Source organism: Rhipicephalus sanguineus, chromosome 11 (assembly GCF_013339695.2).
Source record: "Rhipicephalus sanguineus isolate Rsan-2018 chromosome 11, BIME_Rsan_1.4, whole genome shotgun sequence".
NCBI classification, from domain to species: Eukaryota; Metazoa; Arthropoda; class Arachnida; order Ixodida; family Ixodidae; genus Rhipicephalus; species Rhipicephalus sanguineus.
In genome coordinates this window covers 118,665,284-118,680,489 of record NC_051186.1, presented here as the reverse complement: position 1 = coordinate 118,680,489, position 15,206 = coordinate 118,665,284, and the positions used below count along the sequence as shown (strand labels likewise).

Below are 15,206 nucleotides of genomic sequence, written 5' to 3'. Positions count from 1 at the left end.
CTTGATAATAATATTACTATAGTAGCGCTCCTTGCATTTTGTCGGTATAGATGAACCTGTCATGAAGAGTGGGAAATATATTACAGCACTGTTACTACGTCAATGCAACATTGCGTCTGCTTGTTTTACTAAAATATCAAGCGAACAGAAATAAAGCCTACTAGCCAGTAATATGAACAGCCTGTGCCCTTTTTTTCAAGAGAAATTATCCGTCATCCAAGACAATGTGCATCCACATGTGCGCAAGGGCTCTGGAAGAGAAAAACGTATAAGCCACTATACCTAAATGGTGAGAAATGGGAGGCATGGAGCGTTTTAACCTGTCCCGTCACATCATCTACATTTTATTGAGTTTGGGAAATATAGCATTTCAAACTGTGGCCTTTCCTCCCGTTGTAAGTATATCCTAGTAAATCTCTTAATAAGGTTAGCATAACAAGCTCAGCACGTTAATCACTAGCAAAGCAAAGATATGCGAACCAATGATTGCCTCATTTTCTTGGTTCGGCTACCACAGATTCACCACCCTATTATTGCGCAAGGTGTTTGAAAGTTTCACTGTGTTTCTCTTTGTGGTATTGGATATGAAACGTAAGCTAGATGGTGTTGGTGATGCCAAGCATATATTATAGACGAGTTCAGCAAAATTACCGCGTAAAAGCAGCTGTTACAGAAAACAAGGGATGTGATGGTCACCCGCTACAGGTTTTAAAACCGCGTTCACACACAACTACCTTTTCTGCTTCATTTTTTTCTCGAACAAGGTCAGAGTGGAGTGCCCTTACGCACCATGTTGTACCTACAAATAACCACCATATGTTCAATGCTGCTGTGTCTTCTGTTTTACCAAATTAGTTGCCATTTATTGTACTTAACGCGAGTATTTATTTCGCAGCGTTCATTGTTTGTTATTTTTGTATTTATTTGTACAGTGTTATTTTTCTGCAAGATTTTCAATAGTTATTATGTTATATTGCCACAATATGCTGTTTCTCCTAATGTTACCAAATTATTTCCTTGCGCGTGTTTTCTTTTGTACAGTCTATGAACATTTTCTTTTTTTCGCCTATTTTTCCAAAGTTCTATTCGTATTTATTTGGAATTACTCATTACATGATGCACCCCAACCCTTATGTAACACGCCTATAAACGGAGCCCTTAAGGAAAATAAACTGAAACTGAACTCAACTTATGTCAATCCCGCAACTGAAGTCACTAGAATGCAATAGTGTAATAAAATTCCGCAAGAGTCAAGCAAGTAATTAGGTTGTATACTTTAATATATAGTTCGTTCAAGTTTAATAAGAAAGTAGGCTAGGGCTTTTTTTCGGGTGTTTGAGTTGAACAGAAACTAAGACCTAATATACATGCAATTAACTCTTGCCCACACATCCGAGGGATCTGTAAGCAATATGCAATAAAGTACAAAGTTACTGAAGTGCACCTTACGTAAAACAAATTTTGATCATCCTAGGTTGCGACTTAGTTCACTGTCAATTATTCTTGTGTTTTCTTGCTCGAGTGCCACACGCAGAAAGTGCACAAAAGTTGTGGCCGAGCTACACCGATCCATGACCGAGAGCTTGCGAAACAACAATTTCCGGAGATTAGCAGAAACACTTTTGACCAAAGAACTACACACGAGATTCGAAAACAAATCTCACTACCATCTGCACTATTTGTGTGCTACACAACCCTTATCAGTATGAGCGGTTATCTTAAGCGACTTAGAGAAATCTCCAGCTTATATAAATCTCAAGGTGTACAGGCCGTGTGTACTCCCTCAAGTTGACGTTCTGCGTTATTCAAATGATGCCTAGAGTGACCACCTATCGCCTGGTCGCAACCACCAGAAGCACTCTGTGCCTGAAAGATCCAACAGAAAAAATTATGGATGTCAAGGTAAACACATAGGTGCCCACAAATTCTCTTTTTCACCACTGCCACATGGACCACCCAGGCAAAGGTGCACATTTTAAATGTTAAGCATTGAGCGCATTGGGGAGCATTCTATCTATCTATCTATCTATCTATCTATCTATCTATCTATCTATCTATCTATCTATCTATCTATCTATCTATCTATCTATCTATCTATCTATCTATCTATCTATTTATCTATCTATCTATCTATCTATCTATCTATCTATCGATCTATCTATGGATCTATCTATCTATCTATCTATCTATCTATCTATCTATCTATCTATCTATCTATCTACTCGCCTACGTCTGGGTGCTCTAGCTATCGTGTGCTTTGCTTCGTACACGCCAAACTTGCCACAGGACTTGAGTGTGTGACGAACATGAGCGGAAGGTCATGACATGATTAACATTTTATGCCTGCCATGAAACTATTTTCCCCAGTCACGCCCGAATACTACGTAGAGTTGCATACGGGTATGTACCACGAATGATCCGCAGTCTACAGTATGTCATCCTAGCAAAAGCATGAACAGACATCCAATGCATTAGAAGAGGAGAAAAAGACGTAGAAATTCTGAGATGCCGATTTTAATGTAGCATACAGACCTGAGAAGCGTTCTGCAATGACCCATAGCCCGCTACGACGCGGTAGCGGTCCTCAATAAATTTGTTACGTCAACGCTTCCCTAACATCACTTGTATTGATGGTGCTTGTCTAATTTCGGTTGTTGTTGCAATGCAGGCTATCCACATAGATAACAATGTAATAGAAATGACATTACCGCCGCCGGCGCCGGTGTCCGTAACCACAATCGCTCGAAATAAGAAAAAAAAATGAAATGAGAAAGAATTCCCTAGATGGAACGAGGTTCGAACCTAGGTCCTCTACGTGGGGAGCCCAGCATTCCACCTATGAGCCATGCCGGTGCTTGAAACTGCTTTGCAAAAAGACGCTATGCGGGCTTCATGTTGGGAAGGAACCACATTAACATATGTAATGTAGCGTGGTAGAAGAGTAAAACAACAACCAAGCGTCACACAACGCGAATTCTGTAACCAGGCGTCCCACGATGCCAATTGCGCAGCGAGTGGATTGTTGAATACTTCCAACCAATTACAAAGGGCTCTGCGATAATTTTTCATCGTCATCAGCGACAGCTTCAACAAAGTGCGCATAATGCTTCACAGGTGTTTAGCGGGTACCATGGCTCTCCGCAGAATGACGAAAAAGTGCATAGTGGCTGCTTCCCTAATTCTCAAAAATTATGATGATTTAAAGCGTTGTGGGTTCCTCGCAAGTGCACTTGTATTGGTTAACAGGGAAGCCCATAAGGCCCCCATGATTTATTGCCTCAGGGTCTCAATAAAGTCTCCCCTCCCTCTCTCTCTTTCTCACGTTGACCTATGTTATAAAGCGTGTTGGGAGAGCTAAATAACGACCGGGCGGCACGCAATGCAAATTACGTAACTAGTTGGTGCTTTAGAGCTTCCAACCCATTACAAAAGGCTCAGCCATAATTCTTCATCGTCATCAGCCATCGCATCACCAAAGTGCCCATAATGCCTCATAGTTGGCGCATTGCTTTTTCCGCAGAATGACGAATACTGTCATGGTGGGTGCTTCCAAATTTCCCAAAAATTAATTTGTGACGTAGTGGGGACGTTGCTAGTGTACTTGTATTAGGAACCACAAGATAGTTTATAACAGACTAGAAATGCCGCTCTTTCAGCTTTCTCTGCGATTTCTCCGCAGGCCTGGCGTTTTTTTTTTCCTGTTATAACTAATGCGGGTAGCCAGTAGCTTTTTCTTTTTCTCATTTAAAAACACAGATTTCAGTCTCTTCGCACTGGCGACAACCTAACAGAAGATAGTTATTTTGCTTGTTATGTGCTGCCTAGGATCAGAACGTCTATCTGGCACGTTCTGCCGCAGAGCATATAGCGTAACCGCAGATGTGTTGCGGCAATCGCACTGACTCGCTAAGCGGTGAGTCATACCCACGTGGAAAACATCGTGCATCTGAACTTCACACTGCACACTAGTTTTCGTCACACGGATGGGCATATTTTCGGTTCTGGTTGACATTCAGGGTACTACACAGGCGCAGTAGTTCACTCTAGCCAAAACGACCATTAGGCCTAAAGCTGTACTCTGTGCGTCACTATCGCTGTGGTCAACGTGAATATCCAACTAGGAAGGATCTAATAACGGCTCAATATTAGGTTCGGTCGTAACTGACTCAAGCGAGGTCATATTTGCATCTTCGACGACACAAACCACAAGATAAAAACGCCAACATTGAGCATTATAGCGGCTAACTGCTGCCGTTATTCATGTGATGCGCTGTGAATCGTGTTCGAGACGACCTCCCACTATTATAGCAATATTGCGCTACAGTGTCATTCGCGCAAAGCATAGAGAGGAATGTGTACAAGCACACTTTAAAACTACTCCAAATATAACCTTATGGGGAGAAGTACACTTAGAATGCCATCATGTTGCCTGCTTCAAGCAAGCTTAACGCCATGCGACATGAAGATTTTACGCCGAAGCTCCCGCGCTTATGTGAAATTTGTGTGATGAAGAAGAGAGTCGTGTAAGATCATGAAGTATCTCACCACTTGGACTACTTCTTTCGCTGAGTACGACGTCGTTCCTGCAAGAGCAGTGTAGGCTCAAGTAGGCTGGAGGTGAAACTTCCGTATGCATTTAAATAGAGCCGCTTTGCTGAACCTTTGTTCGAGTCCGCCTCCCTGTTCGTCAACCATCCTTTTTGGCACCCACACACATGCGATATTTTTTAACGCTGCTGTCAGTTTTGCGAAGAGCCGAGCTGGTGTCATAATTTGGTCTTTGTAGAGCCTTTGAAGGCTTGCCCTTTTTGTGATGCGCTTTCTGGTCCCTCCAACACCGTCACAGGGATTCTTTCCATGGGAAGTAGTTAAAGAGTTCAAATAACAGAAATATCAAAGTCATCTTCATGGCGACAAAGGTTGACAATGTTCTTTGGATTTTTATAGTGGGATGGCGCACCATCGGAAAAGTAATGAATATTTGCAATATCGGACACATCATTCTTCAATCTGTTTAGAAGTTGTGCTAAAAACGCGTTCACAGCAGAAGAGTCATGCTGTAGGCAGTCCGAGATTACAGCAAATGATTTCTCAGAAGGGTCTGGAGCAGTGCTTCTTTGTGGGTAAAAATAAACCACAAATGGCTGAATGTTCGATCCAGTAATCACCCAGTGATAAACCTGCGGGCCGTCTAGAGCTAAGAAGCTGTAGTTCTGAGTGAAGTCCATCAGAATGATCGCCCGGGTAAGCCCGGGTCGTAAGCCGCACTTGATCTCGGGCAAGTATCGTGCCTGCTATTTGCTGATACAGTGATGTGTCCGTATCTCCTCCGGCATTTCCACAAATATGCCGCATAAGTCAGCCAGGACCAACAGAACTGTTTCAAGGAAGCACCGCCTTCCCTTCATCAACTGCCGCACTTAGAAAGAGTCCCGACAGTAACGCTTGAGTCGTGCCCGTTCCAGGCCAGCTCTCACACCTAATGAATGCGCAATTTACATTCTCCAATGCACGCGCTGTATCAGCAAGTATTTCTTCCGTGTGTCCTTTAAGACAACTGCATAGGGCAAGAGCGTGAAATTATGGAGCTCGATTCAGACACAGACAGTGTGTGTTCCGCATCCGACTGCTAAAACGCAGTGCGCAGGCCTCAAATTTGACAATGTAGGGAAGCCGCAATTTATTCCAGAAATTTTTAAACAGCGATGCCAATTATTAAATCGCTCCTTGTTTGGCAAATTAAACAGGTATGTGACACAATTGGTTAAATCCCACTACTCACCACTGCTCCACTAAAAATGAAGAAGGTAACAGTTAGCCCAACAAATGGCTGCGATGCGATGGCGGCCCGGAAGCGATGGAAGGCCCATTGCGTGTAGACCTATGAGAGGTGCGAACGCTTGGTTACAGCGCGAGGTTCTGTCTTTGCAGTATGTACATCTGCGTCGTGTCTATGACTGCTTTAACTCGAACCTCTCTGCCCTGAGAATCAATGCAGAAACAACCTAGCATCAGCTAGCTAAAGTCTAGGAATGAACAAGAAGCAATCTAGAAACAACCTGTGTCACCTGGCGGCAGCGACAAGACCCCCGAAGCGATGGAAAGCCTACGCCAACGACGAGATGCCCGTAGATCTATGAGAGGTGCGAACGCTTGGCTTCAGCACGACCCCGTCTCTGGATGGACAACCATGTCGTGTCTGTGACTGTATGAGAGGTACGAACGCTTTCAACGCGAGTTTCTGTCACTGGAGTTTGGACATCCGTGTCGTGTCTGCGACTGTGTGTAGTTTAACTCAAAGCTCTGTGCGCTAAGAATCAACGTAGAAACAACGTAGCATCACTAAGCTAAAATAGTAACTATCTAGAAGCCACCTAAAAACAACCTGCATTACCTAGTTAAGGCCTAGAAACTACCTTGAAGCAACCAGAATAGTCTACAGAAACGTCTAGCGTCGCTGTTTCAAGCCTTGCGTGGTTTAGTGCAAGCTTCGCCATTATTTTGTGCGGCATCGTGAGGATATAGTGCTGCCACATATTTCGAGGTGTGATACTAAGAAGAGACTGGTTCAATAAATTATTGTACTTATAGAATCAGTTGTCCATGACATTATCACTTTCAAAGTAGTCCCGTTTAGCATTCAAAAAGTTGTGCAATCGATGCTGCCATTGCTCGTAACAGTCTTGGAACAACGTTTCTGGACTCCACTGCACATTTTTCGTTTTTGCCTGAACCTCTCGAACTGAGGTAAAATGGGTGCCAGCAAAAAAAGTCGCGTGGAGCCAGATCAGGTGAGTAAGGAGGGTGCCCCATCAGAGAAATGTTTTCGGTCGCCAGAAATTGCTTTACAGAGAGGGCCGTGGGAGCGGGTACATTGTCCTGGTGCAACAGCCATCGATCCCTTCATAACGGTGGTCATTTTAACACGAAATTGTTTTATGGCGGGGTCCACGAAGACTTTCATGACGTATTTCCGGCACGGATGTACGTCAGCAAAATGACCGCGATCAGATGGAAAAGAAAAAAACTATAAGAAACAATTGGCCGCGTATCTGCGGGCTTCGCTCAAATGCCGTCTAAAAACGATAGAAGAGGTGCTGCGTCAGACATGGACGCCATCTGGCAGTACGTCGGGAAACATGAGTGCTGTGCTGCGGGCTGGTAGTCCCGGCGCAGCAGCAGGCGAAGACCAGCGGCGACCACGAACCGGCGGGGACGCCAGCCAGCCCGAACACGCGGTTTGGCGCGAAGCAGAAGAAGCGTCCGCACTCAACGAGTACTCTCCACACACTCTTTTATTTACACGTCGCCTGGGTAAAACAGGAATGCTAGAGCGGCGCCCCATGGCATCCGTACAGTGCAATACTGAACCAAAACCGAAACACAACATTGAGCTCGTGCAGAGAGCACCGAGAAAGGCAAGTTTCTGCGCAGTCGCATTTTCAGCGCAGCTTAAGAAACCAGGGTCTTTAGAATTACGTATCTATGTATTTTCTAATAAAGGAACACACCACCTAATACTTACCTAGTGATGTTGCGCATCAGATATGCGTAATGGTTCTTTTGATCGACAATACACACAAGTATAAACCTAGTCAGCTGTTCAAGGTGGCTGGCCCTTGGGCAAGTGGTTCAACTTTGGCCGGGTGGCTGAATTGGGTGAGAGACAGCCAGACAGAAAGAAAGACAGACAGACAGACAAACAGACCAAAATTTCTGCGTTTAAGTTCCCCAAGAAAGACTGTCGTCTTTAAACGTTCCGTTGACGGGAGTGGAACCCATGAATCCTCTGCCCGCGACGATGGCTGGCGGGCGTTTACCCCACTGAGCTACCACCACACACATTACGGAGGCTACATGAACGCGCCTTTTATCTTTCACACTTTCCTCTCACAGTGCTCTTGGATTGATGGGTGGAAGCTATGAGCGTCCCCTTTATAACGGGGCGGGGACATCTGTGCCACCAGGCTCGAACAAAACGCGCCGTTGCTAAGACCGTCCCATTCGGCGCGTTTCCAATACAAGTTCATTTCTTCAACGCTTTAACACACCGTGAGGCGGAAGCTTTAGCCGAAGCCTCGCACATAGCATCCATCCACATTAAAAGCTAGCTCTCCAACGCTCACCTGGCTGTCGCACCTAAAGTAGTCGCACCGCATTCCCCGCTCGCCCTGGGAGAAGCAACGGCCAGGCTAGAGGGAAGACGCGACGCGCGTAGCGTTTCCCGTTGCATTTCACGATGCTTTGAAGAAGTGCATATTGAGTATAGGTGTTTATTATGTGCTTGTTCATGGCATCTTTGCGCCGGATTCGCCCATATGTGGTGTCCACGTATATGTTAACAACTTCAGCTACCGCATGGGTTACATTATGATCATGGGCGTTACTCGTCGGCTCAGAGATGTGCCACTCGGCGTCCACGTGAGTGAGATGCGTCCAGATCAAGCGGTGCTATATTTGCCAAACAAGAGTACAATACATTGTACAAGCTCTCATTTAGCAATGTACTATGAAGAAAAATTGGGGGACGCTTAAGCTTCGCCTTTAAGAGTTGAACGCGATAGCGATTTTCTGCCCCTAGTGCGCACTTCGAACACTTCGAGTGTTTAACAGAATGCGCGCACTAAGGTGTGTGCCTTATGTAATTGGTAGCATGCTTTAAACCAGGAGCAATCAGGCGCGAGAAACTTTTTCGCAGTTGCGATGCGCCCACTACGTGGTCATAAGGGAATACGCGCAGTAATGTGTGAGCCTTTTGTAATGGGTGGCTGTCTTTAAAGCACCCAGTCGTTATGATATTGACATGGTGTGACGACCGATAACAATGTACGCTTGTACCACGCAATATTACTGCGATATTACATCTCGTACTGTGACACCTGTGTACAGGACGCATATTTTTGGGAAGCATGAAAGTTACTTTCAGTGCAGCTCCAAGGAGAGGCGTGGCTGTGTGGTAGAACGCCTGCTTGCCACGCAGACGGCCTGGATTCGATTCTCACTCGGACCCAACATTTTTATTATTTATTTTATTTGCAGCTTTTTCGATTTTTAGGTCACGGACAAGATGATGATTTTTCGCTCACAACCAACGGCGCCGACGCCGACGGCGCAATTTCTGCAATACGAGCTCTTTAACGCTATCGCGTTAATAAACTGCTTCTGTGACGACACGTTTCACTTTCGTGCTCTACCGATTCCTATGACGGAGTGACCAGCCATATTTTCTCCCCTATTTTTTTGTCACGAAGTCTTCTTAGTACTTCATTGTAGTAGTGTTGATCAACAGTTTGACCTCTGGGAACCCACTCAATCATTAGAATTCCATTAATGTGGAAGAAGTTCATTACCATTGCCTTGAATTTTGATTTTGACAAGCATGATTTGCTAGGTCTCTGGGTATTCTGGACCCTTCCACACCATCGACTTGCGCTTACTTTCTGAATCGTTGATAAAAATCTGTGTCTCATCACATGCTACAACAGATTCCAACAAATGTGATCGCTTGCAGTGCGTTCTAACGTGTCCACACATATGTCTTTACGGGGCTGTTATTGTTCCCCAGATAGAACTTTTGTAACAACCGGAACAAGTCTTCCTCGTCTGCAGTTCGTCAATTAAAATTCCTCGAACAGCTTCTCTATCCAAGTTAACCAACTGCGCCACTGCACGAACACTCAATATTCGGTCACCACGGATCACATCCCGAATATTGGCAACGTTTTGGTCCGTAGTCGCTGGCAACGTTTTTGTCCGTAAACACCGTTTATTTTATTCAAGCACACATGTACCAGAAAAACATTCATCTCCATAAGCCTCAGTTATCCTTTGAAATTAATTCTGTTAGCAATTACGTTTGTAAATAGCTTGTAGACAACAGACAGTAAGCTGATGGGCCTGTAATTTTTCAGGTACTTGACGTCCCCTTTCTTATGGATCAAGATGATGTTGGCACTCTTCCAAGATTCTGGTATCCTCCCCGTGGAGAGACACTTCATATACACGGTGACCAGTATTTCTAACATAATTTCTCCACCGTCTTGAAAAAGGTCTGATGTTACCTGATCCTCACCAGCAGCTTTGCCTCTTTGCATTCCCTTTAGGGCTTTCTTTACTTCTCCTGTCAATAGTGGTGGGATGTCAGGTGGGATCAATCAACCAAAGGACTAGGCAGGATTTCGTACAGGCTTCTCAACAATAGACCATATTCATACTATCAATAAGGTGATAGAGAAATAGCCTTCATAGATTAGAAGAAGGCATTTGATTCGGCGGAGACATCAACAGTCTGCAGGCACTGCGGAATTAGGGCATCGACAAAGCCTATATAAACATATTGGAAGAAATCTACAGCGGATCCACAGCCACTATAGTCCTCCATAAGAAAAGCGACAGATTTCCCTCACCCATTTCCTCACCATTTCCTCACCACCTCCCATTTCCCTCACCAGCGTTTGTTCTAAACTAATGGAGCACATCCTACATTCACACATTGCCAATTTTCTGTCATCTCTCAACTTCTTTCATCCTAACCAGCACGGGTTTCGCAAAGCTCACTCTTGCAATACTCAGCTCGCATTATTCCTGCATGATGTACTGTCGGCCGCAAAAGTTTGCGGGATGTGCAGCGCGTGGCCGAGCGACGGAAAACTGCATTGCTGCGTCACCTACCGTGATGCGGCGGTTGTTGAGGCTATCGGCCGCAGCCTCCGCGATTAGATCCGGCAACGGCACGTTGTATAAACGCGCCGTCGCTTATCGCCGAGGTCGATAGCCTCAACACCCGCCGCACCACAGTAGGTGACGCAGCAATGCAGCTTTCCGTCGCTCGGCCACGCGCTGCACATCCCGCAAACTTTTGCGGCCGACAGTACATTCTAACCTGGATTTGAACATCGCCACCGACGCTCTTTTTTGGACTTCGAAAAAGCCTTCGATAAAGTATCGCACATTCTTCTCATGCATAAAGTTTCGCACCTAAACCTACACCCCGACACAGTTAATTGGATACGTGAATTCTTGACTGATCGCCTTCAATTTGTTTCCACCAACTCATTTTCCTCGTCTCCATCTCCTGTTTTATCTGGTGTGCCGCAAGGCTCCGTACTTGGACCGCTACTCTTTCTCATATATATTAATGACCTTCCTGTTAATGTATCATCTAATATACGCCTTTTGCAGATGACTGTGTTCTGTATCGTCCAATAACAAATTCCATAGACTCTTCCTCTCTCCAGGATGACCTCCTTAAAATCCAGGCGTGGTGCAACCAATGGTACATGTCCCTCAACGTCAGTAAGTGCTCCCACGTGTCCTTTCATCGTCGCCGTAACTATGTAGCTCCTTCTTACTCTCTCAACAACAACACATTAACCCAATGCAAGACATTTAAATACCTAGGAGTACATATATCTAGTGATCTGTCCTGGGCCCATCATATTCTCCAACTAACTAATTCCTGCAATCGCCTATTAGGTTATCTACGCCGTAACCTATCATCAGCATCCCCTGCAGTCAAACTACTTGCATATAAAACGTTGATTCGATCCAAACTAGAATATGCCTCTGCTATTTATGACAATCACCAAGTTAATATAAACAATTCCCTTGAATTAGTCCAGAACCGTGCTGCCAGGTTCATTCTTTCCGATTATTCCTACAGATCAAGTGTATCCGCCCTAAAATCCCAGCTCTGCCTCCCCTCACTTTCTTCTCGCCGCAAGACTGCTCGTCTAATATTATTTTTTAGGTTTTTCCATTCGCTGCCTCCAGGAAACCAAATCATCATTCCTGCACATCGTTCCTCTCGCCACTCGCACCAAAATGCTGTATATCTACCACGTGCACATACGACCACCTACCAACGTTCATTTTTCCTGCATACTGCCGGAGAATCGAATGCCCTTCCATCCAATATCGCCCTCATCACCGACATTGCTCAATTCAAAGCTGCCATTGAAGACCATCTTTCAAGACATGAAACCTAACCTGATCCGCCAGTTTTTTCGTTCGCCCACCCCTCATGTAATGTCCCATGTGGGACCTTTGAGGTATTATGAATAAATGAATAAATGAATAAATTCCCAATGAAAATTGGCGTACGGCAGGGAGACACGATCTCTGCAATGCAGTTCACCGCGTGTTTACAGGAGGTTTTCAGGGACTTAGATTGGGAAGAATTAGGGATAAGAAATAACAAAGAGTATCTCAGTAAACTGCGATTCGCTGATGACATTGCATTGATGAGTAACGCGGGCGACGAATTACAGCTCATGATTACTGAAGTGGATACGGACAGTAGAATAGTAGGTCTGAAAATTAATATGCATACAACTAGAATAATGTGGAACAATCTTGGCAGAGAACAGCGCTTTGCGATAGGTGGCGAGACACTGGAAGTTGTAAAGGAGTACGTCTACTTAGGACAGGTAGTAACCGAGGAGCCGAACCATGAGAGTGAAATAACTAGAAGAATAAGGATGGGATGGGGCTCATTCGGCAAGCATTATGAAATGATGAATGGTAGTCTACCAATATCCCTCAAGTGGAATGTATATAATAGCTGGATCTTACCGGTACTTACCTACGGAGCAGAAACCTGGATTTACAAAGAGGGTTCAACTTAAATTGAGGACGACGCAGTGAGTGATGGAAAGGAAAATCATAGGTATAACATTAAGAGACAGGAAGAGGGCAGAGTGGGTCTGGGAACAAAGGGGGGTTAAGGATATCATATTTGAAATCAAGAAGATGAAATGGATATGGGCCGGACACGTAGCACGTCGGCAGGATAACCGGTGGTCATTAAAGGTAAGTGGCTGGACTCCAAGAGATGGCAAACACGTTAGGGGGAGACAGAAAATTTGGTGGGTAGATGAGATTAAGAAGTTTGTAGGTATAACTTGGCAGCAGAAAGCACAGGACAGGATTTATTGCCGGAACATGGGAGAGGCCCTTGCCCAGCAGTGGGCGTAGAAAGGCTGATGATTATGAATGTTTGAAATCCATCTTTAACTTACTCGCCCAAAACACACAGCGTCAAGAAGACTTACGAGTTCAGGCGCGAGCGAGGTCGCGACAGCCCTCGTAAGTCTCTTCTTGTCCCTGTATATTTTCAGCGAGTAAGTGAAAGATGAATTCGTGCCAACTAGGCCGAATTGAAGTTTTGCTTCAGTAACCTGTGAAATGTTTCCGTTGCCCATTTCTTAAGCTTCACAAGAAACTTCATGTTGATTCCTTGTTTGGTTTTTACATTAGATATTTTTGCGGCAGTATGCGGTTGCACGTCTTCACTCAGTGACGCATCACTCCCAACTGGAGTGATCGGTTAAGTCGAAGCTGGCCGTATGAATACAGGATTTGTGCGGGATGACTCCAGCAAAACAGCTAATGCTATTCAAGCTGCACGCTTAGTCTTGTTCTTTTGTGTTACACCTTGTATGAGATCTTGTAGTGACACTTTTAGTCAGACGTTGCACCGGCATAATGTTTTTTGACGAAGCAGTTCCAATATAGGCGTCACTCTATGGTACAATACCTCGCCGTCACAGAGGATTCGTAGGTTAGATTCTCGTAGTGGGCTCAATTTCATTGTTTGCATCCATCCTGACTTTTCACTAAAGGAAAGTTTCACGGACATCGACGACCTTTTTGGAACTTGTGTGACATCGCCTCCTTAGCGCTAACGCTTCAAAATGCTCGCCTGTTGAAGGCATAGAAGAGACCAGAGAAGCGTACAATAACCGTGCTACCAGGTTAACGGCGCCCCAAATGCGCTGGATGCTTTCCATGGCCAAGTGAATTTGTCGAGTTGCCGGTTGTGTCGAATTGTGATAACTAGCTTTGAGTGGCATATGAAAATTCCTTGTATCGGAGTTCACAAAAAGACACTGATTATACACCTTTCGTAAACGGTATATCGACATATGCTGATCCAGTAACCATTAGCAGAATGCATGATCAGTGATAGATTCTATACTTACGGTTCTCACGGGCTGAAGTGCAACAATTTAGGGATAATAATGTACTCACTTTTTAAAGCGAAAGCCTTCTATGCCTCGTCAAAGGCTGAAACTGAGCGTTCGCGTCGACAGCGACACCACGAGGAATGCAAAGATCATTATCACGTGAAGGCGTCACGATATGACGTCATCACGATGCCATAGATCACCGAAATTAGCGACGTCATTATGACGTCATCTCAACATTATTGTGGTATCATCATGACTCCCCATAACGTGACGTCTAATGATCGTGCCATCACACGCGATCGTCGCTTCGTCAAAACTGGGCGGATCATTGAGGCAGTGCAAAAGTGCATTTCCAGTGTCGTCAGATCGTGTCATACAGCAGCAAAGTGGACTCAAGCATTTACGTCAGAGTGAACCTTTTATACTTATCCTTATTTCGCAGCGACATGGCGCGGTTATTTTGAGCAATTGCTTTTATATCGTTACTCATAAAGCTTTCATACGCAGTTTTCTTCCGTGAGCACAATACTTTGTCATTTTAGTTGTGGTCAGCTGGTCAGTCTCAGGTGAGCAATACGCTAGGGAAAGCCCAAGTTCTATTTTTCACAGTAACAGAAAACATCTGCCTCTATATGGTCGAATGCGCAGTATAATGTGGTGTATTTAGGTGGGTGTGCCCTTGCGAATATACCCAAGACTACGTCTAGTATAATCTCTAATCAATCTGCTTTGCCGGCGAACATTTCATTCTTACATCTACTCTTGATTACGGGAGAGCCAACCATATTATTTGTAAGCAGGATACTCAGCCACCATGTATTTGCCAGCTTCCTATTCTTCGGGGCAGTGGCGTAGCCAGGTGAGGTCACAGCTGTCCCGTGCCCCGAAGAATTTTGTTTGCCATGACATACAGAGGCCGAAATGACACTAGACCGCATCTGCCTGCCGGGCACCCACTTCAGATGAAGGTGGTGCCACCCCCTCGAAAAAAGTTCCTGCTGCGGGCTGAATAATCGAAGCCAGGCCACCATTCAATAACTGCATGGAACTCCTCAGGCGCCTTCTCAGGGTTGACAGCATCACGCTAGCTGGCCAGACATATTCTCGCAGCTACCACGACCTCCCATACTTCGTAGCTACCATAACTCATGCCGTGGGGTTATGTACAGAGTGGCCCCTGACGCCATTCCTGAACTATGTGATTTAGCCTGTTATCAAGCCAATATTCTAATGGCC

The 15,206-nt window shown here is 45.0% G+C and overlaps 1 long non-coding RNA gene across 1 annotated transcript in view; it reads left to right on the top strand.

Moving 5' to 3' along the window:
* The first annotated feature begins 276 nt into the window (after positions 1 to 276).
* LOC125760414 (uncharacterized) overlaps positions 277 to 15,206 on the top strand; it is a 58,120-nt gene continuing 43,190 nt past the window's right edge. The window contains exon 1 of the long non-coding RNA XR_007417991.1: positions 277 to 395. This is a non-coding gene — a long non-coding RNA (uncharacterized LOC125760414). The remainder of the gene's footprint in view (positions 396 to 15,206) is intronic.